At 45.7% G+C, this 23,194-nt stretch overlaps 1 protein-coding gene across 1 annotated transcript in view; it reads left to right on the top strand.

The window, feature by feature from the left end:
* The first annotated feature begins 1,172 nt into the window (after positions 1 to 1,172).
* Positions 1,173 to 23,194, top strand: part of TMEM268 (transmembrane protein 268) — a 125,386-nt gene continuing 103,364 nt past the window's right edge. Inside the window, exon 1 of the mRNA XM_082264292.1 lies at positions 1,173 to 1,351. The gene's annotated coding sequence lies outside the window, so the exon portion shown is untranslated. The remainder of the gene's footprint in view (positions 1,352 to 23,194) is intronic.

Genomic DNA, 23,194 nt, shown 5'->3' with positions numbered 1-23,194 from the left:
CACTGATGGTGATCTGGGGTGACTCAGTGAGCAGGATATAGCTCCCCCCACTGATGGTCTGTGGTGACTCGGTGAGCAGGATATAGCTCCCCCCCCACTGATGGTGATCTGTGGTGACTCGGTGAGCAGGATATAGAGCCCCCCACTGATGGTGATCTGTGGTGACTCGGTGAGCAGGATATAGCGCCCCCCACTGATGGTGATCTGTGGTGACTATGTGTTAAGAGGAGTACATAGTTAACAACATTTAAAAAAAATGTCCAGGGACACTTTGCATCACAGCTACCAATTACTTACCACACCCACTTCCCTGAAGCTCCACCCACTCTGCATAATTAATCTCGTCTATTTATCAGATTATAGAGTCTACTCAATATAGAGAGAATTACAGGAGATTAAAAAAAGAATTCCAAACTTAAGGCCACAGTAGCAGAGTTGGAATAATTCTCCCATTCAGCTGCACTACTTCTGTGTAACATTTATGGGCAGCCCGATTAACAGGCGCTTCCAGGGACAATATAAATGACCTGGGACAGGCTCCTATTTGCAGGGACTGTCCCAGGAGAAAAAGGGACAGTTGGCAAGTATGGATGGTCATGCAGTAATCCAGTATCTATCTCCCATGTCAGAATGTAGGTGATCCTTTTATAAGTTTCCTCTCCACTTTCACTTTGCACGTCACTCCCCCATCCCATTATCTTGTATTGGCATCCCACAGGGGGACTCCTGCATTCCAGTGATAAAACGCCCGCACAGTCTGCAGCGCTATATTTAATGTCCTGGCGGCAGCTGGTGCCGCTGAACGAACCTCATTCACCGTAAAATCTGTCAGCACAAAATGTGCAGCGAGCAATTCAGCATTTTCTTTCTTGGCCTGTGTCCCCTCCTCCCAGAATCCTCTGCGTCCCGTGCCCTTGGCCGAGCGCCAGCATGAGGTGTGCACTCACTGCACTGAGACTAGGACACCTCGTGATGGGCGGGGCCTGGATGACAGCTGAGGCGGGGCCAGGCCGTAAGGATGAAAGCAGGGGCGTAGCCCAGCGGTACAGGCGACTACAGAGGGGCGGGGTTGGGTCGCTGCTTTACAGACAGAGAGGCGGGGCTGGTCGCGCCTCTTACCGAAAGGGGCGGGGCCAGGCTGCATTGCTGATAGCTTGGGAGCAAAAGCAATGAGGAAGAGTCGCAGCGCTGAGCTGTGTATATAGATAGATATATATAGAAATCAGAGAGCGCCCCGTGCTTCCTGTCTGCTGATTGATGATGTATACAGTGTAACAGTGAGAGATAATCCATAGACACGGCTGGACTCAGATATGGCTAGATGTCAGTGGAGGTCTCCTGGACATAACAGGTTCATATCCATGTCTCCTCTTACCTGTCACTCTCTTCCCTCTTCCCTCTTCTCTGTCAGTATCTGGGGGGGGGGGGGGGGGGCCATCCTTTCTAACTAATGGGGGGGTCAGTGTGCAGACATGTATAGATCCAGACTGGGCTGGTGAAGGGGCTTCACATGGAAACCTTCATCCACATGGATTGAAATGTCTACTATTTCAGAATATAGAGCTCTAATATATATATATATATATATTTTATACAGTATAATATAGTTTCTTTTTTGTTTTTAATTATAATTTTGTTTTAAATATATTTGTAAACACACATAAATATAGTCATTTTTATTTCACTCTATATATATATATATATATATATATATATATATATATATATATATATATATATATATATATATATATTGTATAATATATTTTTTTATATTTAATTATAATTTTGTTTCAAATATATTTGTGTGTGTGTGTGTGTGTGTGTATATATACACACAATTACATAGTTTTGGTAAATCTGAAGTTAATTGTATGATCAGATAGTAACGTTTATGATGGCCAATAGATGTGATGGCTGCATTCGTTTTATTTTTTACTCTCATTCCCATTATTTTCACCTGATAATCCTGCCATTGGCTCACTTGCTGTCCTAGGGGGACCACTGCACTGAGCAGCATTATCATCCTAAGGAATTGTATTAGGACTATATGACACCTTCCTCTCTTTCCTATAACTGGGAGGGGGTGTTTTGTAGTCCACGGAGATAACAGTGCCACTGATAACATCCTGTGCCTCTGGACTGTTATCAGCTCACAAGATTTCCATGGTATATTGGAAAAGGAGCAAATAAGAGAAATGTATTGTTTGTTTACATATACTTTACATTTTTTTTTACCTATAATGAAGCTTGCCCCATGTCTGATTGGCTGCCGCATAGTGTCTTCCCCACAGTGCTGTGGGGTTAACAACAACAGCTGCTGTGAATGCAAAAGCGTTGGCTCTTGCCCACCCCAATAGAGGGGCCAGTGGGGCGCCCTTCATTCATAGAACCCCTACTATTCTTTTCTGTAAATGGAGGACAGGCAGATGAATGACAGAATCCGCCCCCTCCATTCATAGAACCCCGTAATATTATTTTCAGTGAATGGAGGACAGGCAAATTAATGACAGGATCCGCCCCATTCATTCATAGAACCTGTACTATTATTTTCTGTAAATGGGGGACAGGCAGATAAATGACAGAATCCACCCCCTTCATTCATAGAACCCGTAATATTATTTTCAGTGAATGGAGGACAGGCAAATTAATGACAGGATCCACCCTCTCCATTTATAGAAACCGTAATAATATGTTCAGTGAATAGAGGACAGACAAAGGAATGACAGGATCCACCCCCTCCATTCATAGAACCTGTACTATTATTTTCTGTGAATGGAGGACAGGCAGATGAATGACAAGATCTGCCTCATTCATTCATAGAACCTGTACTATTATTTTCTGTGAATGGAGGACAGGCAGATGAATGACCGGATCCAACCCCTCTTTGCATAGAACCCAAACTATTATTTTCTGTGAATGGAGGACAGGCTGATAAATGACAGGATCCACCCCCTCCATTCATAGAACCTGTACCATTATTTTCTGTGAATGGAGGACAGGCTGATGAATGACAGGATCCACCCCCTCTTTCCATAGAACCCAAACTATTATTTTCTGTGAATGGAGGACAGGCAGATGAATGACATGATCCACCCCATTCATTCATAGAACCTGTACTATTATTTTCTGTGAATGGAGGACAAGCAGTTTAATGACAGGATCCACCCCATTCGTTCATAGAACCTGTACTATTATTTTCTGTGAATGGAGGACAGGCAGATGAATGACAGGATCCACCCCCTCTTTCCATAGAACCCAAACTATTATTTCTCTGTCGCTCATTGACAGACGTAGTCTTCTTGATTCACAAGAACTGGGTTATGTTGTCTCCGCAGGAGTAGGACTAGGCAGAAAGAAAAAACGTTCTGGCTCCACCTTAGGGGCAGTCCCTGAGGGTATATCCTCCCTCTCTCTGCTACAAGGCATCAGTTTTTTTCTGTCTAGTCAGGAGTAAGGACCGAAGTTCCTTGCTGGGATCTTTTTGGTCCTGGCAAGATTTTTTCTTTAGAAAAAATATTTTTTTAGGTAGTTTTCTCCAGTGTTTTTTCCTGTGAGATCTTCAAGCAAATACGCCGGACTGGGCGACACTAGTGGTCACCCCAGCCGGCCTACGAGCGTGCGCAGACCATTGCATTGCGCTTGGTCGGCCGCGACACATTCAAGTAAGTATGCGGGGCCGGGCGACGGGCTGGATGTTGAGATCCAGTGGTCACCCCGGTTTCTGCCTACGAGCGCGTGCAGACCAGAGCTCCGCGCTTGGTCGGCCGCGACGGAGTCCCATTGGAGGGACTGACCTTGCGAGTTAAAAGTCTCGCTTGGACGCCAGGAACCAGAGAGTCGAGGCGTCCGGAATGGTCCACAACCCCCCACCCCGGTGGAGAGGGTATTGTGAAGAGAGGGTGCCTGTCGGTTCGGTATGGTGAGTAAACGTTCCCTTTTTTCCTCGTTATGAGGCAGTATGAATTATGGGCCCCTCCATACATGGTCAGTATATATCTGACACCAAAAGTCCCCCTTGTAAATACAGTATGTGTTTGGTGGGAAGTGGACTTGGTTTGAGAGCTAACACTCTACCCAGCAGACTGTAGTATTACAGCAAACATAGGAGGTATAATCCTACCTTAATTGTAGTGTACCTCCTGCAGATCGATAAACTGCCACTTAGCAGAGATGCAGGTGGATGTGCTGGGAAAAACGATTTCGGCAGTCCACCGCCATTTTGCCGTAGACCGGGTGCATGAATGTCCTCAGGTCACGCCGGCCGCCATGTTTTTGGAGTCTATTGTCTCCCATATGGGGGCGGCCATGTTTGATGAGCCCAGCTACCTCATGGAGAGCTGGGAACGCCGGAAGGCGTACACAGGGGGCGGAGCCACGTCCTTCTAGCCGGGAAAACGAACACAGCTCTTTCCAGTCTGTAAAAGACAGACGCTGACTGCAGTTGGTTGGAAACTTCTCTGCATCGGGTGGTGAGCCTTGGGGGTCCCTCTCTCTCTCTGTGGGGATCGAGAAGCAGGTACTCTGAGGGGCGCTATTGCGCTAGGGGGAGACACATAAAAAAAAAAAAAGAGGTATTTTTTTATTTTATTAAAAAAAAAAAAAAAAAAAAAAGTTTTTTGTTTTTTCTGGCAGAGGTGTCCTGAATTAACATGGACCCTGCCACTCATGTATCTCCACCGGATCCCCTCGAGGTGTCTGCAGGATCCTCCAGCACCCCACTGACGGTTGAATCATTGTCAGCTATTATGGAAACTTTTGTGTCCCGGGTGGAAGTGGCTTGTCAGGGACAGGGCGCAAGAAAGCGACCCCCGCCTAACCCCTTATTATCTGAAACTTCGGATTCAGACTCTGAGCCTATTTCTGCAGTTGCAGGTACTTCATCTGGGATTGGTGTCACGGGTACTGTCTCTTCAGACAGTGAGGAGGATGTTTCGGCATCAGCCATAGCCCGAGAGGAAGCGTTGGTAAACGCACTCATTGTATCTGTTCAAGAAACCTTAAGATTACAGGGTATTCCGTCGGAAATAGCTGAAACTGAAATCCCTTTTGGGACTAAAAAACGCATGAAAGTGGCAAAGGTTTTTCCATTGCCCAAATGTTTTGGCAATCCAATCAAAGAAGAATGGAGTCTGCCAAAACGCACCTCTGCTATTTCTAAACGCATTAACAGGCGTTATCCGTTTGAGGAAACCCTCATTAAGAAATGGACAGAACCACCTGTGGTGGATTCACCAATTGCTAGATTGAATAAAGCCACGATTATTCCTTTAGAAGACGCTCCGTCTTTTAAAGATCCAGTGGTTCGCAAGATAGAAGCTATGTCTCGCACCATGTTTTCTTGATTGGATCAGCTTTCAGACCAATAATTGCTATTGGTCTGGTTTCGCAGACTGTAACTGAATGGACCAAGTGGTTACGCCGGGACTTAGAAGAAGTCCCTCAGGCGGTATCAGATTTGTTGGAACAAATGATACAGGGGTTACAGTTTGTGTGTGATGCGGCGTTAGACGCCACTCCATTATTGGCGCGAGCATCAGTTTCAGCAGCGGTTCTCAGGCGTACACTGTGGCTAAAAGGTTGGTTAGCCGACCAAGGTTCCAAAAAAGCATTGGCTAATATCCCCTTTTTAGGAGAGCGTCTATTTGGAGCCAACTTAGATGAGATCATTAAGGATCTCACGTGTGGAAAGAGCACCTTTTTACCGCAAGATGTTAAGGGTAAAGGAACTCGTCAAAGACGAGGGCCTTCTTTCTCGGCTCACAAAAAGTTTTTTCGTCCCGCGGGTGAAAAAATTAAGTCCTCCAAAGCTCCTTCAGGAGGCTTCAGGGGACGTTGGTCGGGCAAGCAAAAGCCCGCCCCCTCCAGACCTGAAGATAAATCGTCCAAAGCCTGAAGGTGCGCCCCCACCCATAACTGGGTTGGGGGGACGTCTTCGCCGGTTCCCGGATCCATGGCTTTCCAGAATCCCGGACAAGTGGGTTTGCGAAGTCATAAGGTCAGGGTACAAGATCGAGTTTCGATCTCTCCCACCGGCGCGATTCTTCCCTTCCAATATCCGACTATCCCCGGATCGTTTAGAAGATCTGCGGAGAGCAGTCACGGATTTACTACAACAAGGAGTGGTAGTCCACGTTCCTGGGACAGAACGTTTTCAAGGGTTTTATTCAAACCTATTTACAATACCCAGGAAAGAGGGCAAAGTGCGTCCAATTCTGGACTTAAGGGCACTCAATTCCTTTCTCAACATAAGGAAATTCAAGATGGAATCCATTCGCACAGTAGCAGCCTTCCTGCATCCAGGGGATGTCCTAGCGTCCATAGACATCAAGGACGCCTATCTTCACATTCCCATTTTCGCAGGACATCAGCGGTTTCTACGCTTTTCCGTAGAAGAGAACCACTATCAGTTTGTGGCGTTACCTTTCGGTCTCGCCACGGCTCCTCGGGTCTTCACGAAGGTGTTGGCCCCAATGTTGGCACTACTGCGCCAAAGAGGCATATCGATTCTAGGTTACCTAGACGATCTCCTGCTTCATGCAGAGTCTCCTCAGACCCTGCTACAAAACATAGAAATTACTATAATTTCTTTACAGGAATTCGGGTGGCTGGTGAACCAGCAAAAGTAATTTCTGGTTCCCACCCAGAGGCTCGAATATCTGGGTCTAATTTTAGACACAGTCAGGTCAAGAGTTTTCCTTCCGGTAGGGAAACTCCGGAAGATTCAATCAGCAGTCCAGTTGTTACTATCCAACAGCTGGTCTTCTCTTCGAACTTGCATGAGGGTTCTGGGGTTGATGGTGGCTTCCTTCGAAGCAGTCCCATTTGCCCAGTCCCATACCCGAATTCTTCAGCAAGAGATTCTTCTCAGATGGAATCGGAATCCGGAATCCCTGGACAATCGGATCCGATTGAGCAAACAGACCAGAGAGTCTCTGGTCTGGTGGCTTCGGTCTCCGATGCTCAGCCAGGGAAAGTCATTTCTGCCAATATATTGGACGATAGTGACCACGGATGCCAGTCTATCCGGATGGGGAGGAATTCTCGGTCAGTTATCTGTCCAGGGACTTTGGTCCCTGGAAGAATCCAGGTTGCCGATAAATGTATTGGAACTGAGAGCGATCAGACTTTGTCTGATTCACTGGACCGAGCAGCTCCAGGGCAGCCCGGTTCGGATCCAGTCGGACAACGCCACGGCCGTGGCTTATGTCAATCACCAGGGGGGCACCAAGAGTGTCTGAGCGGCCAAAGAAGTGGCTTGCATTCTTCGCTGGGCAGAACGATTTGTTCCAGCTATCTCTGCGGTGTTCATTCCGGGGGTGGAGAATTGGCAGGCAGATTATCTCAGCCGTCAGACTCTGGATCAGGGGGAATGGTCCCTCCATCCAGAAATTTTCCACCAGTTGTGCCTACGGTGGGGCACCCCGGATGTGGATCTGTTGGCATCACGATTCAACAGGAAAGTACAGAGATTCGTGGCTCGCTCCCGCGATCCTCTAGCAGAGACCGCAGACGCACTGATCGCCCCGTGGGGGCAATACCAGCTAATGTATGCCTTCCCTCCTCTCGGGTTACTGCCAAGACTTCTTCTCAGGATAGAGGAGGAAGGAATTCCAGTAATCCTGGTAGCTCCGGACTGGCCTCGCCGAGCTTGGTACGCCGACGTGGTCAGACTGGTGGCGGACGTCCCGTGGAGACTTCCTCTCAGGGAGGACCTACTGTCTCAGGGACCGATCTTCCATCCTGCTTTACGATCGCTGGCTTTAACGGCCTGGCTATTGAGACCCAGGTGCTGAAGGACAAGGGATTGTCAGCTTCAGTTATTCCTACTCTAGTTAAAGCAAGGAAAGCGACTTCCAGAAAGATTTATCATCGTACATGGAAGTCCTACATTGCATGGTGTGAACCTCTGGGGTTCCGTCCACGGTCTTATTCGGTTAGTCGAATATTAGCTTTTCTGCAACAAGGGGTTGAGCAGAAACTGGCCTTGAGCACTATCAAGGGTCAGGTCTCAGCATTAGCTATCTTCTTTCAGAAGCCTTTGGCTACTCATTCCTTGGTGCGGAATTTCATCCAGGGGGTGCGACATCTGGCTCCGCCAGTGCGCGCGCCATTACCACCCTGGGATCTTAATTTAGTATTGTCGGTTCTTCAGAAACCTCCCTTTGAAGATATTAGGGAGATTCCTCTACCTACGTTGTCCCAGAAGGTGGCCTTCTTGGTGGCTATCACTTCTGCACGCAGGGTGTCAGAACTGGCCGCATTATCTTGTCGTTCCCCATATCTGGTGGTTCATAGAGATAAGGTGGTTCTTCGTCCGAATCCATCCTTCCTACCAAAAGTGGTTTCAGAATTTCATCTGAATTAAGAAATTGTATTACCTTCCCTGTGTCCTAAGCCCAGTCATCCTCGGGAGTTTGCTTTGCACTCCTTGGATGTGGTCCGGGCGATCAGGGTATACTTGAAAACGACAGACTCGTTTCGCAAGACGGATTCACTTTTTGTGATCCCGGATGGACCCCAAAAAGGGGTTGCCTGCATCTGCCGCGACTATTTCCAAATGGATCAGACAGACGGTGGTACAGGCTTATTCTATTAAGGGTCGGGAGCCCCCGTTCCCTGTTAAGGCGCACTCCACTCGGGCACTTAGTGCGTCATGGGCCTTTCGCCATCAGGCATCAGTGGTCCAGGTGTGCAAGGCGGCTACCTGGTCGTCGGTGCATACCTTTACAAAACATTATAAAGTTGATGTAATGGCATCGTCTGATGCTTCGTTTGGCCGCAAGGTTTTGCAGGCCGCCATTTGAGGAGACCAGTGGTCTGCCTCAAGGGTTTTTTTCCGTTGGAAATTTTCATTTAAGTCTCATTCTTTGTTTATAATGAGCCTTTAAAACTTCTAGTTTGGCACCGGTTGGGCCTTCTAGATTGGATTTTGATTTCGGTCAATCCCACCCCTCATTTGTGGCACTGCTTCTGGATGTCCCAGTTCTTGTGAATCAAGAAGACTACGTCTGTCAATGAGCGACAGAGAAAATCGGATTTTTGTAAGATCTTACCGTAAAATCCTTTTCTCTTAGCTCATTTACAGACGTAGTACCCGCCCCTCTATCATTGAGTTGGGTTGGGTTAAATTCTCTGTTGCTGCTTTGTGACAGAACTGATGCCTTGTAGCAGAGAGAGGGAGGATATACCCTCTGGGACTGCCCCTAGGGTGGAGCCAGAACGTTTTTTCTTTTCTGCCTAGTCCTACTCCTGCGGAGACAACATAACCCAGTTCTTGTGAATCAAGAAGACTACGTCTGTCAATGAGCTAAGAGAAAAGGATTTTACGGTAAGATCTTACAAAAATCCGATTTTTCTGTGAATGGAGGACAGGCTGATAAATGACAGGATCCGCCCCCTCCATTCATAGAACCTGTACTATTATTTTCTGTGAATGGAGGACAGGCAGATGAATGACAGGATCCGCCCCCTCCATTCATAGAACCTGTACTATTATTTTCTGTGAATGGAGGACAGGCAGCAGCTGATATTAACCTCTGCCCTGCCAGAAGATCAGTGTTGAGGTGAGAACCTGTACACAGTTGTGAGAAGATTACTACACTGTGCAGCAGTCAGTGCTCACATCGGACACACATCTTATACAGGTAAGTTCTCTTCCTGGTGCTGCAAATGTAACGTAAAGTGTTACTAAACGCACAACAGTAAAATCAGTCTGTATATGCAGTAAAGGATGCGCTTGTTATACTCACTGTGGAACCTAAGAGGTTAATCCTCTCTATTGTGTAAAAAGGCTGTTTGATCCTGTCTTCTCTGATCCTCCCCTTCTTTCACTGTCCCCAATCCATCTCCTGATAGTAGAGTTTTTGGAGTCACTCTGCACATGCTCAATTTGGTGTGTATTGCTGGCGAGGTTTTTTTTTTTTTTCTGTTATTGGGAGAGTGCATGTGGTCAGCAAAGGGCCAATCAGCACTGCCCAGACATAAGGTCAGGGGTCCTGCAGCCTCTTAGAATAAAAACTCCCCCTACAAGCTTTAACCAGACATGGATAGAAGTCACAAGACTGCTATATACTGCTGATGAGAAAAATGTATTTAGCAGTTTTATATTTACAAAAACGATTGGATGTCTGTGTACTGTGGGAGACCAGATATAGCGAATGCAGGGTAATGAGTTTAGTAACACTTTAACTCCAGCTTAGTGTTAGTAAACCCAAAATCTATATCCAGTATATTTAGCATTATGTCTCGCTGTAGCAGGTTACCTAAGCCAATTGGTTTTTGTCACACCTGGAGATCCTGCCAGTAACAGCACTTCCTGTTGTAGAATGACAACACTAAGCTACTGCCTTGCCATTAGCAGCAACATTGTCAGCATGCTGTGTGCCCTCCTCCAGTTGGTCATTGGGGCTGTCTATCAGATAGGGCCTCCCTGATTGGATTCAGATTTTATAGTATAGGTAGGTTCTTGCATAGTTTTGGTAAAAAAAAAAAAAAAAAAATAGTTTCTCAACATTTGTAGTTCACACCATTGTGTAGAGGTTACACGCATTTGAAAAAAGCAATGCATGAAAACGCAACGCATGTGAATGCCGTGGGGTAGAGAGGTTAATAAGAGCCCATTTGCACTAAGCCTACCTATTGTGGTGCATTTAATACACGCATGTTAACGATCGTCATGGAGCATAAACATGTTTTGCATTAGGCAGTCCATTCGATGGAGTGGCTGGCCAACGCATGGCAACGGATCAATGGTTGGTCATGCTCCATTTTTAGTAACGTGTGTCATGTGTTACTGAGCATTGCAGTTTGCTGCGTTACTAAAGAAAGAAATTGGCAACGCACGTGTATTTGTAGCAGGGTGGGTACGATTTAAATCAAGTCGATTTATTTAAATCACTAGTAAAAAGGCTTGATTTAAATCAATTCGATTTAACCAGTTCTGGACCAGAAGGATTTGCCCCCTTAATGACCAGACCATTTTTTTGTGATTCAGCACTGCGTTACTTTAATGGAAAATTGCGCAGTCATGCGACACTGTACCAAAATAAAATTGATGTCCTTTTTCTGAACAACTGCGCGATAAACAAAAAAAGAGCGACAATTCTGAAAAAAAAAAAAAAAACTATATTTTTCACATTCTGCTATATAATATTCCCCCCAAAAAAATTAAAAAATCAAAATTTCTCTGTCGCTCATTGACAGACGCAGTCCTCTTTGATTAATATCAGTAGGGTTATACTGCCCCCTACAGGAGTAGGACACTAGGCAGGAAAAACGTTCTGGCCACACCTTAGGGGCAGTCCCAGAGGGTATATCCTCTCTCTCCCTGCTACAGGATGTTAGTTTTTTTCTGCCTAGTCAGGAGTAAGGACCTAAGTTCCTTGCTGGGATCTCTGGTCCTGGCAAGCTTTTTTAGATAAAACTTTTTTAGTTAGATTTTCTCTCCAGTTTTTTGTTCCTGTGAGATCTTCAAGCAAGTATGCTGGAGCTGGGCGACGGGCTGGATGTTGAGATCCAGTGGTCACCCCAGCCGGCCTACGAGCGCGTGCAGGCCCTAGCTCCGCGCTGGGTCGGCCGCGACATAGTCCCATTGGACGGGGACTGGCCCTGCGAGTTAAACGTCTCGCCAGGTCGCCTACGACCAGTCAGAAACGGAGTCACGGGGTCCGTATTGGTCGACAGCCCCCCCACCTCGGTGGAGAGGGGTTCTGTTAGGAGTGGGTGCCCGCCTGTGTCGGTATGGTGAGTAGAATGTTCCCCCTCCCCCCTGTCGGGTTTTGGGAATAGATGCGGGCCCTTCTGTGGATGGTCGGACCCTCATGATCCCGGGTCCCCTCTATCCTGTGACACACTCCACTTGCAGGTATACCACTCCAGGAGGCTTGGTTTGGGAGCTGACTATCTACATAAGTCACTGCAAGGAGCCTGCATTATAAAAGGAAGGAGCCATGACTGAGCTCAGTCAGGGATGGACAGGGCGCCGCTGGCGTTAGTTTGAAAATAGCCATGCAGAGGGGTGATACGGTCAAGCACCTACCTATTGAATAGCGTTGCAGGCCGCACGGACCGCCAGCCTTCCACAGGCCGCACGGACCGCCATCCTTCCGCAGGCCGCACGATTCTTCTGCAAGCCGCCATCCCTCCGCAGGCCGCACGGACCGCCATCCCTCCGCAGGCCGCACGGACCGCCATCCTTCCGCAGGCCGCGCGGGGCCGCCATTTTGGCGTAGCCTAATGTCTCCTACATGGGGGCGGCCAACTTGAAGACACCCAGCTACCTCGTGGAGTAGCGGTGGGAGTGCCGGAAGGCGTGTAAAGGGGCGGAGCCGCCTCCTTTACCCGGGTAAATCGATTCACAAGACTTCCTGTTCTGTAAGGACAGCGCTGAGAGCAGTTCGGTAGAAGCTTCTGTGCATCAGGTGGTGAGCCCTTGGGGTCTCTCTCTCTCTCTCTCTGTGGGGGTCCGAAGCAGGTGTCACTGAGGGGCGCTGTTGCGCTGGGGGATTACACAAAAAAAAAAAAAAAAGGTTTTTCTTTTGCAATCCTTGGTTGCTGGCAAGTGTTCTTGGATTTATCATGGAACCTGCTACACATGTATCCCCACCTGATCCCCTCGAGGTGGCCGCAGGACCCTCCAGTTCCCCACTTACTATTGATGCATTGTCAGCGGTTTTGGAGTCTTTTGTATCCCGGGTGGAGGTAGCCTGTCAGGGACGGGGCGCAAAGAAGCGACCCCCGCCTACCCCTATTTCATCTGACACTTCAGATATAGATTCTGAGCCTGTCGCTGCGGCTGCAGGTCCCTCTTCTGGGGCTAGTGTCTCATATCCCGTTTACTCGGATAGTGAGGAAGACATTTCTCCCTCCGCTATAGCGCAGGATGAAGCATTGGTAGATGCACTGATTGTGTCTGTGCGGGAAACTTTAAGACTTGAGCTTATACCTACGGAAGCAGTTGATACTGAAATTGCTTTTGGTACTCGCAAGCCTACCAAGATGGCAAAGGTGTTTCCTTTGCCCAAATGTTTTCAAGATATAATTAAGGAAGAATGGGTCCGTCCAAAACGAGCCCCTGGTATTTCCAAACGGATTGCTAGACGCTATCCATTTGAAGAATCCCTCCTTAATAAATGGACGGTTCCACCGTCGGTGGATTCACCGATTTCCAGATTAAATAAAGCTACGGTTATCCCGGTGGAGGACGCTCCGTCCTTTCGGGATCCAGTGGACCGTAAAGCGGAATCTATATCCCGCTCGATATTTTCCCTGATAGGGTCAGCCTTAAGGCCAGTGTTCACCATTGCTCTGGTTGCACAAACATTGACAGAGTGGACCAAGTTGTTACGCCGAGATCTGGAGGGGAGAAGTCTCCCCCCGGCAGTATCGGACTTGCTGGAGCAGATGGTACAAGCGCTACAGATTGTCTGTGACGCCGCCCTGGACGCCGCTCCATTAATGAGGCGCGTATCAATCTCGGCGGTGGTCCTTCGGCGTATGCTGTGGTTAAAATGCTGGTCGGCGGATCAAGCTTCCAAAAAAGCTTTGACTAATCTCCCCTTTCAAGGGGATCGCCTGTTTGGTGCCACCTTGGATGAGATCATCAAGGGTATCACTGGTGGCAAGAGCACCTTTTTACCACAGACTACCAAGGTGAAAGCACTGCGTCGCAGACGGGAACCTTCTTTTTCCGCTCATAAAATTTTTTTTCGCTCCTCTGGGGCGGGCGATAAGGCAAAGTCCTCCAAAGCCCCCCCAGGGGGATTCAAAGGGCGCTGGTCGAGTAAACAAAGGTCCGGCCCTGCCAGACCTGAAGATAAGACCAATACAGCCTGAAGGTGCGCCCCCACCCATATCTGGGGTGGGGGGGACGTCTTCACCGGTTTCCGGACCCATGGCTCTCCAGGATTCCAGACAAATGGGTTCAAGAGGTCATACGGTCGGGATACAAGATCGAGTTTCGATCACTTCCACCAGTGCGGTTCTTCCCTTCCAATTAAAACAACTATGTACCTGCGCTGCTTATGTCTAAACACCTCAAAATATATGTGATTATATAAAGTGCTAGTGCAAAATTATACTGAGTGCAGCCTTAAAAAAATCTATATATATATTACACAAGTAAACACAATAAATATCAGTTATAAATTCCATATATGAAAATACCACATAAAAAAAAAACTTGTGCAAATAAAAAACTTATAAATACAAATATGTATTCTATACTATATAGTCCATGATAATGTTAAAGTGAAAAAAAGTCTCTGTGCTTTATTTAAGTGCTTCGTGTTCCAATAATATTAAAAAGTGCTCGTGCTCAATCCAGGTGAAGTGGTGCTCCCCTCTCAGCTCCCCACTCACCAGAAGTTGGATGAAAAAACGCCTTATCAGTAGATAAAATGGAGTAGACCCCTCACTGGATCGCCAACAGGAGCAAGGTAACGCACCACAAGCCTCTCACTCTATCTCCAGGTTATGTTCTCACGATTCATAAAAAGAAAGGGCCATCATCGTGCAGTATATAAGACTTGTTTATTCACACGCAAAACAAATAACACTTACACTGTACAGGAAAAAATATCGCCTTGTGCAAACCCGCGGGACGCCAAACAAATGGCCGTGCGTTCCACCCGCGTAACCGGAAGCCGGAAGTGGTTGCAGCCGGAAGTGATGTATTACGTATTCGGACGGCTTGACGCGTTTCGCTCCGCCAATCAGAGCGTTATCAAAAGCAAAGGCGTCACGAATACGTAGTACTATATATAACGGTATCAATAATGCAACATTGTAAACACCTGAGGCGGACCGGAAGTCAATCGCCGCCATCTTTGGACTCCCTTTACAATGGGCTGCCTATCAATCTCCATTATGGTGCACCCGGAAGTACTATTATGCCCCAAAAATGTATGAATATATGCAGCATGTAAAGTAAAAGGCCACATACCATCATCATGTTACTATAATCATAAACCAATATATTGTTATAATAATAAACTAATTTGGATCTATAGCGACCCCTCAGTAATATGATATTTAACCAATCGAATTCCGGTATACCTAGATGGTTGCCCTGTCTATGTGTATACACAAAAAAGACCTAACACATTATATACATATACATTAGTATGCTGAAAACCATATACCCTATAATTTCTCACCATATTGCAGCATACTATAATCTATAAATACAATATAAATTTCATATTAAAAAGCACAGTTGATAATAAAATATTTTTATAAAATAAACAGATGATTATGAAAATAAATATGGAAATTAAAAATCATTTATAAAACAATTTATATCTAAATCTACATTTAAACCTGTCGGCACCATACTCTTAAGCTGCTGTATCCACCAAGTTTCATTTTGGGATACAGCCCTCTTCATGTGTGTACCCCTCCAATGGGGGCTGATTCTGTCTATTCCACAAAATGTAAGCTTGGATGGATCCTTATTGTGGAATAGCCTAAAATGGTTGGATAAATTATGTTTACGGAACCCCTTTTTTATATTGCTAACGTGTTCTCTGAGGCGTACTCTTAATTCTCTTGTAGTGCGGCCTACATACTGTAGGCCACATTCGCACTGTAGTAAGTATGTCACGTGTGTATTGTAGCATGAGATAAATTGCTTTATCTCATATTTCTTTTTAGTAGTCCACGAAACAAAGTTATTTATACTCCTACGTTTGTCCTTACGGCACGTTGTACAAGCCACGCATCGCCCACATTTAAAAAACCCTGTTTTATCTAAAAAAGTTCCCAATTTTTTAGGAGGGTTGGGGATGCTCTTCACAATCTTATCTTTTAGGACTGGTGGTCTTCTGTAGATAAATTTAGGTCTACTAGGTAACATTTGTTTAAAAACCGGATCTCTTAACAAAATGTCCCAGTGCTTTCTTATACTCCTCTCGACCTGTTTATATTGCTGGTTAAACTCTGTACAAAACGCAATGTCAAACTTTCTGTTGTTATCTTTATTTCTAGGTTTATCACTCAATAATACTTTTCTTTCCAGACCTCCCACTTGTTTTTTTACTTTATCTAAATTACCTCTCTTATATCCCTTTTCTTCAAACCTTTTCATTAAAATTTCTGCTTGTTCATTGAAGTCACTATCTCTATCACAATTTCTTTTAATCCTCAGCAGTTGGCCTTTCGGTACTGCTGAGATCCATTTTGGGTGATGTCCGCTATTAGTGGGGATATAACTATTACGATCTGTACTCTTAAAATATGTTTTAGTAAAAAGATTGTCACCATTTTTAAAAATTGTAAGGTCCAAATAGTTTACTTCTTGTGTATTAAAACTTTCCGTAAAACTAATCCCATACTTATTGTTATTTATTACAGACATAAAATCCATAAAAGAATTCTTAGACCCCTCCCATATGATAAAAATGTCGTCGATGTATCTAACATACATCTTGAGAGGGTTGTGGGGTCGTTTAAAAATTGTTTCCGACTCCCATTTGCTCATAAATAAGTTAGCTACCGTGGGGGCATACTTGGCCCCCATGGCGACACCCTTTGTTTGGTTAAAATATTGCCCTTCATGCCAAAAATAGTTGTTTTGCATAGCCATATTTAAAACCTCTAATATAAAATCAATCTGTTCACGTGGGATTTTATTTTCCGATTTAAGGGCCCACTCTACAGCTTTGCTAGCATCTTTTTGCTTAATGTTAGTATAAAGAGAGTTAACGTCTATGCTAGCTAAAATGGTATTCTCTGACACTTTCATATTGGTTATACGGTTGATTAAATCTTTGCTGTCTTTCAAATAGGCTGGGCATTTTTGTGCTAGTGGTTGGAGATAATAGTCTACATATTCTCCTAACCTGGAGTATAAGGAATCCACTCCATTAATAATAGGGCGCCCCGGTGGGTTGGTAGTGCTTTTATGTATTTTTGGATTTTGGTATATGATGGGTTTCTTGGGGTGGTCTGGTACTAAGTATCTGGCCTCTTTCTTATTCAAGATACCCTCTTTTTGTGCCTTCTTAACTTTCTTTATTAACATTGCTTTTAATTTCTTTACTGGGTCACCTTTGAGTTTCATGTATGTTTCCTTGTCCTCGACTAAACGATTAAGTTCTGCAATATAATGGTCCTTATCCATTACTACAATTCCCCCCCCCCCCTTATCAGCTGGTCTGATGATAATATCATTCGCTTTCTCAAGTTTTTTTATACTCTGCTTAATTTCTTTACTGCCTTTTATTGGGTGTATTGAAATGTTTTCCAAATCCTGTTCAACCATCATTTTAAATACTTCTAAACATTGATTCCTGGTATTTTTGGGATTAAATGTAGATTTATTTCTTAAACCACTATGAATAAATATATCATCTGTTAAAGTGCTCGTGGCTGGTTTGTTAAAAAAATGCTTTTTAATATTTAAAATTCTCACAAACTTATGCAGGTCAATAAAAGTTTTAAATTTGTTTATTTGCTTCGGTGGTGCATATTTTAATCCTCTATCTAAAATTTTAAGTTCATCCTCATTAAAAACCTTTTTACCTAAATTAAAAATTCCCGCGCCTATGCATCTCTTTTCCTTTTTCTTCTGTCCTCCCCGGCATCCTCTCTTCTTGCCTCTCCTCCTTGTGGGGGGTATGCATTGTGGGCCCTGTGAGGACCTCCTCCTTGCTGGGGATATGTGTTGTTGTATCCCCTGTAAGGACCTCCTCCTTGTTGGGGATATGTATTGTTGTGCCCCCTGTATGGGCCTCTGTATGGGCCTCTCGGTCTCCAAAAGTTCTGACCTCTTGGGGGACCCCAAAATTGGCCTCTTCCTCGGGGACCACCTCGTCCTCTCCCTGGTGGTCTTCCTTGTCCCTGATCCCAAAAATCCCCTCTATAAGGGGGTCTGTAATAGTAATCCTCTGGTCTTTGTTCATAATAATGTTCTCTTGGGGCAGGACTTGCAGGGGAGATGGGGTCATATCTATTATGTGTTGGGACATTATATCTTGGAGATTGTTGATATGGGGTGTCATTTGTTATGTCCCTTAATGGGGTTAGCGGGTTACTTTCAGGAGTTCTAGTGGGAGTTGTAGAGGGAAAGGTAAACGTGACCTCCCTCTCAGGTGTAGTCTCTCGAGATTCTATATTTGTAACTGACTCATCCTCTTGCCATTTGTACACATTTCCCTGTTTATAATCATTACAGTCTCTATGAAACTTCTTAATCTTTTTCTTTTGTGTGTCTTTATCTAGTTTTGCAATATATTCCTGGATATTTTTCATTTTGTCCTTGTATTCTATATTCTCCAGAAAGGGGTCTAGTATCTCTTTTAAACCTTTCACTTTGTTTTCTAGCATTTCTAATTTAGTCTTTCTCCTTGAAATAATCAGACCTAGGAGTTTTTGTTCGCAGCCATTGAAAAAATTATACCAGCTGTCTTCCAATTCTTTGGTTTCTAGGCCATCATTTGGGGCCACATCCCACCTTAGTCTCCTAGGTGTGATACCTTCTTTTAAATATTGGCTCAAGGTGGTGATGTCCCACCAGGATCTAATTTGTTTGTCCAAAGTACTGCGCAGCTGTTTAAGACTGCGATCAACATCCATATTAATTGAACTTTGTGAAAATATATCTTCAGAATTAATTTTCTTTGTGCTTATTAAACTAAATAAATCCATAGCTGCAGAACCAAAAAATATAAATATTTATATTTTTTATGTAATGCAAATATAAAGGGTTCGCGCTTAGGATAAATGGGTGTTAATGCTCCAAAATCAATAAAAATAATTATAAAAATAATTAAATAATTAAATTAATATAAGCTGCTGCAGGTAAAAAAGGTGATACCTCTCAAACAAATAAAACAACTATGTACCTGCGCTGCTTATGTCTAAACACCTCAAAATATATGTGATTATATAAAGTGCTAGTGCAAAATTATACTGAGTGCAGCCTTAAAAAAATCTATATATATATTACACAAGTAAACACAATAAATATCAGTTATAAATTCCATATATGAAAATACCACATAAAAAAAAAAACTTGTGCAAATAAAAAACTTATAAATACAAATATGTATTCTATACTATATAGTCCATGATAATGTTAAAGTGAAAAAAAGTCTCTGTGCTTTATTTAAGTGCTTCGTGTTCCAATAATATTAAAAAGTGCTCGTGCTCAATCCAGGTGAAGTGGTGCTCCCCTCTCAGCTCCCCACTCACCAGAAGTTGGATGAAAAAACGCCTTATCAGTAGATAAAATGGAGTAGACCCCTCACTGGATCGCCAACAGGAGCAAGGTAACGCACCACAAGCCTTCCAATATCCGACTATCCCCGGACCGCTTAGAAGCTTTGCGGGGGGCAGTGACGGATTTAATGCAACAAGGAGTGGTGGTCCACGTTCCTTGGACAGAACGTTTTCAGGGGTTCTATTCGAACCTATTCACAATACCCAGAAAAGAGGGCAAGGTGCGTCCAATTCTGGACTTGAGAGCACTCAATCTTTTTGTCCAGGTACAAAAATTCAAGATGGAGTCCATTCGCACAGTAGTGGCCTCCCTGCATCAGGGGGATTTTCTGGCGTCCATAGACATCAAGGATGCCTATCTTCACATTCCCATTTATGCAGGACATCAGCGTTTTCTTCGCTTTTCCGTGGGAGAGAACCATTATCAGTTTGCGACTTCACAAAGGTCTTGGCCCCAGTTTTGGCACTGTTGCGACAGCGGGGCATATCGGTTCTAGGCTACCTAGACGACCTTCTACTCCATGCGGAGTCTCCGCAGGCTCTGTTACTAAACTTGGAGATCACGATGATCTCTTTGGAAGAGTTCAGGTGGCTGGTGAACCGGCAGAAATCATCCCTGGTCCCTACCAGGAGACTGAACTATCTGGGCCTAACTTTGGATACATCCTTAGCAAAAGTGTTTCTCCCGGTGGAGAAACTCAGGAAGATTCAGTCGGCGACTCAGTTATTATTGACCGTCAACTGGCCTTCTCTGCGGACTTGCATGAGGGTTCTGGGACTGATGGTGGCCTCCTTCGAGGCAGTACCGTTTGCCCAGTCTCATACCCGGATTCTCCAAAAGGAGATTCTTCTCAAATGGAACCGGAATCCCGATTCCCTGGACAAACGGATCCGGCTGAGCGAACGGACCAGGGAATCTCTGGTTTGGTGGCTTCGATCACCAATGCTCAGTCAGGGGAAGTGATTTCTTCCAATCTATTGGACGATTGTCACCACGGATGCCAGTCTATCCGGGTGGGGTGGGGTTCTCGGCAGAAGAATCCAGGTTACCGATAAATGTATTGGAACTGAGAGCGATCAGACTTTGTCTGATTCACTAGACCGAGCAGCTCCAGGGCAGCCCAGTGCGGATCCAGTCGGACAATGCCACGGCCGTGGCTTACGTCAATCACCAGGGGGGCACCAAGAGTGTCCTGGCGGCCATGGAAGTGGCCAGCATCTTTTGTTGGGCGGAACGATTTGTTCCAGCCCTCTCCGCGCTATTCATTCCGGGGGTGGAGAATTGGCAGGCAGATTTCCTCAGCCGCCAGATTCTGGATCAAGGGGAATGGTCTCTTCATCCAGAGGTATTTCACCAACTGTGCCTTCGTTGGGGCACCCCGGATGTGGATCTGTTGGCATCTCGGCTCAACAGGAAGATGCGGAGGTTTGTAGCTCGCTCCCGCGATCCTCTAGCGGACGCCGCAGACGCGCTGGTCGCCCCGTGGGGGCAGTACCAGCTACTGTATGCCTTTCCTCCTCTCAAATTGCTGCCGAAACTTCTTCGCAGGATAGAGGTGGAGGGAATTCCAGTTATCCTGGTAGCTCCGGACTGGCCTCGTCGGGCCTGGTACGCCGACCTGGTCAGGCTGGTCGCAGACGTTCCTTGGCGACTTCCTCTCAGGGAGGATCTGCTGTCTCAGGGACCAATCTTCCATCCTGCTTTACGATCGCTGGCTTTAACGGCCTGGCTGTTGAGACCCAAGTGTTGAAGGACAAGGGGTTGTCAGCTTCAGTTATTCCTACTCTAATTAAAGCAAGGAAAGCGACTTCCAGAAAAGTCTATCATCGCACATGGAAGTCCTATATCGCGTGGTGTGAATCCCTTGGGTTTCCTCCACGTTCCTACTCGGTGGCCCGTGTATTGGCTTTTCTGCAAAAGGGGGTTGAGCAGAAACTGTCCTTGAGCACTATCAAGGGTCAGGTTTCAGCGTTAGCAATCTTCTTTCAGAAGCCTCTGGCTACTCATTCCTTGGTGCGGAGTTTCATCCAGGGGGTGCGGCACCTGGCTCCGCCGGTGTGCGCGCCCTTACCGCCCTGGGATCTTAATTTGGTGTTGTCGGTTCTTCAGAAACCTCCCTTTGAAAATATTAGGGAGATTCCCTTGCTTACCTTATCCCAGAAGGTGGCCTTTTTGGTGGCTATCACGTCTGCACGCAGGGTGTCAGAACTGGCCGCATTGTCCTGTCGTTCCCCATATCTGGTGGTTCATAGGGATAAGGTGGTTCTTCGTCCGAATCCATCTTTCCTTCCTAAGGTGGTTTCAGATTTCCATCTAAATGAAGATATTCTATTACCTTCCCTGTGTCCTAAGCCCAGTCATCCTCCGGAGTTTGCGTTACACTCCTTGGATGTAGTTTGGGCGATCAGGGTGTACTTGACTACTACGGAATCTTTCCGTAAGACGGATTCACTTTTTGTGAACACGGATGGCCCTAGAAAGGGGTTGCCTGCGTCTGCCGCGACTATCTCTAGATGGATCAGACAGACGGTGGTACAGGCTTATTCTATTAAGGGTCGGGTTCCTCCGTTCCCTGTTAAGGCGCACTCCACTCGGGCACTTAGTGCTTCCTGGGCCTTCCGCCATCAGGCGTCAGTGGTTCAGGTTTGCAAGGCGGCTACCTGGTCGTCGGTTCATACCTTTACAAAATTTTTCAAAGTTGATGTGCTGGCATCGGCGGATGCCTCTTTTGGCCGCAAGGTTCTGCAGGCCGCTGTTTGAGGAGACCGGTGGTCTACCTCGAGGGTTTTTTTCTGTTGGGTTTTCATCCTTTTGTCTGATGAGCCTTTAAGACTTCTGGTTGGCATCGGTTGGGCCTTCTGGATTGGATTTTGATTTCCGTTATCCCACCCCTCATTTGTGGCACTGCTTTGGGACGTCCCTACTGATATTAATCAAAGAGGACTGCGCCTGTCAATGAGCGACAGAGAAAATTTGATTTTTTTGTAAGAACTTACCGTAAAATCCTTTTCTCTTAAGCTCATTGACAGACGCAGTACCCGCCCCTCTATTTTGAGTTGGGTTGGGTTAAATTCTCTGACACTGCTTTGTGACATAACTGACATCCTGTAGCAGGGAGAGAGAGGATATACCCCCTGGGACTGCCCATAAGGTGTGGCCAGAACGTTTTTCCTGCCTAGTGTCCTACTCCTGTAGGGGGCAGTATAACCCTACTGATATTAATCAAAGAGGACTGCGTCTGTCCATGAGCTTAAGAGAAATGGATTTTACGGGAAGGTCTTACAAAAAATCCAATTTTTTCATCCTTTTAGGCCAATTTGTATTCTGCTATATATTTTTGGTAAAAAAAATCCCAATAAGTGTATATTGATTGGTTTGCCCAAAAGTTATCGCCTCTACAAACTAGGAGAAAGATTTATGACCTTTTTATTTATTTATTTTATCAGTAATGGCGGCGATCTGCGATTGTTAGCGGGACTGCGACATTGCAGCGGACAGATCGAAACCTCTAACTGACATTTTTGACACTTTTTGGGGGGACCAGTGACATAACTATAGTAATCAGTGCTAAAAATATGCACTGTTACTGTAATAATGACATTGGCAGGGAAGAGGTTAACCTACTTGGTGATCAAAGGGTTAGGTGTGAGCCTAGGGGATTGTTACTAACTGTATGGGGGATGGGCTTGTGAAATGATCATATAGACATGTGATCCTATATAGAAGCATCACAGGCACTCTGTGATCATTCCAGAGAGAAGAACGGTCAGCTGTGTTTACAACAGCTAACCGTCCTTCTCTCTCAGCGGGGAGCGATCGCGGGTGGCCGGCGGCAATCACGGCCGCCGGTCCCATGGATTGGCATTCCCGCTGCCTAGTGGGGGGCGCGCGTTGGCCCCACGCACACGTCCAACGTAGGGCTACATCGTTTCACGCAGCAGTAAAACTTTGGCGGTCGGTTGGCAAGTGGTT

Source organism: Pelophylax lessonae (assembly GCF_965119305.1).
Source record: "Pelophylax lessonae genome assembly, chromosome: 7".
NCBI lineage: Eukaryota > Metazoa > Chordata > Amphibia > Anura > Ranidae > Pelophylax > Pelophylax lessonae.
The sequence above is the reverse complement of the archived record's forward strand: the minus strand, read 5'-3'. Positions and strand labels throughout refer to the sequence as shown.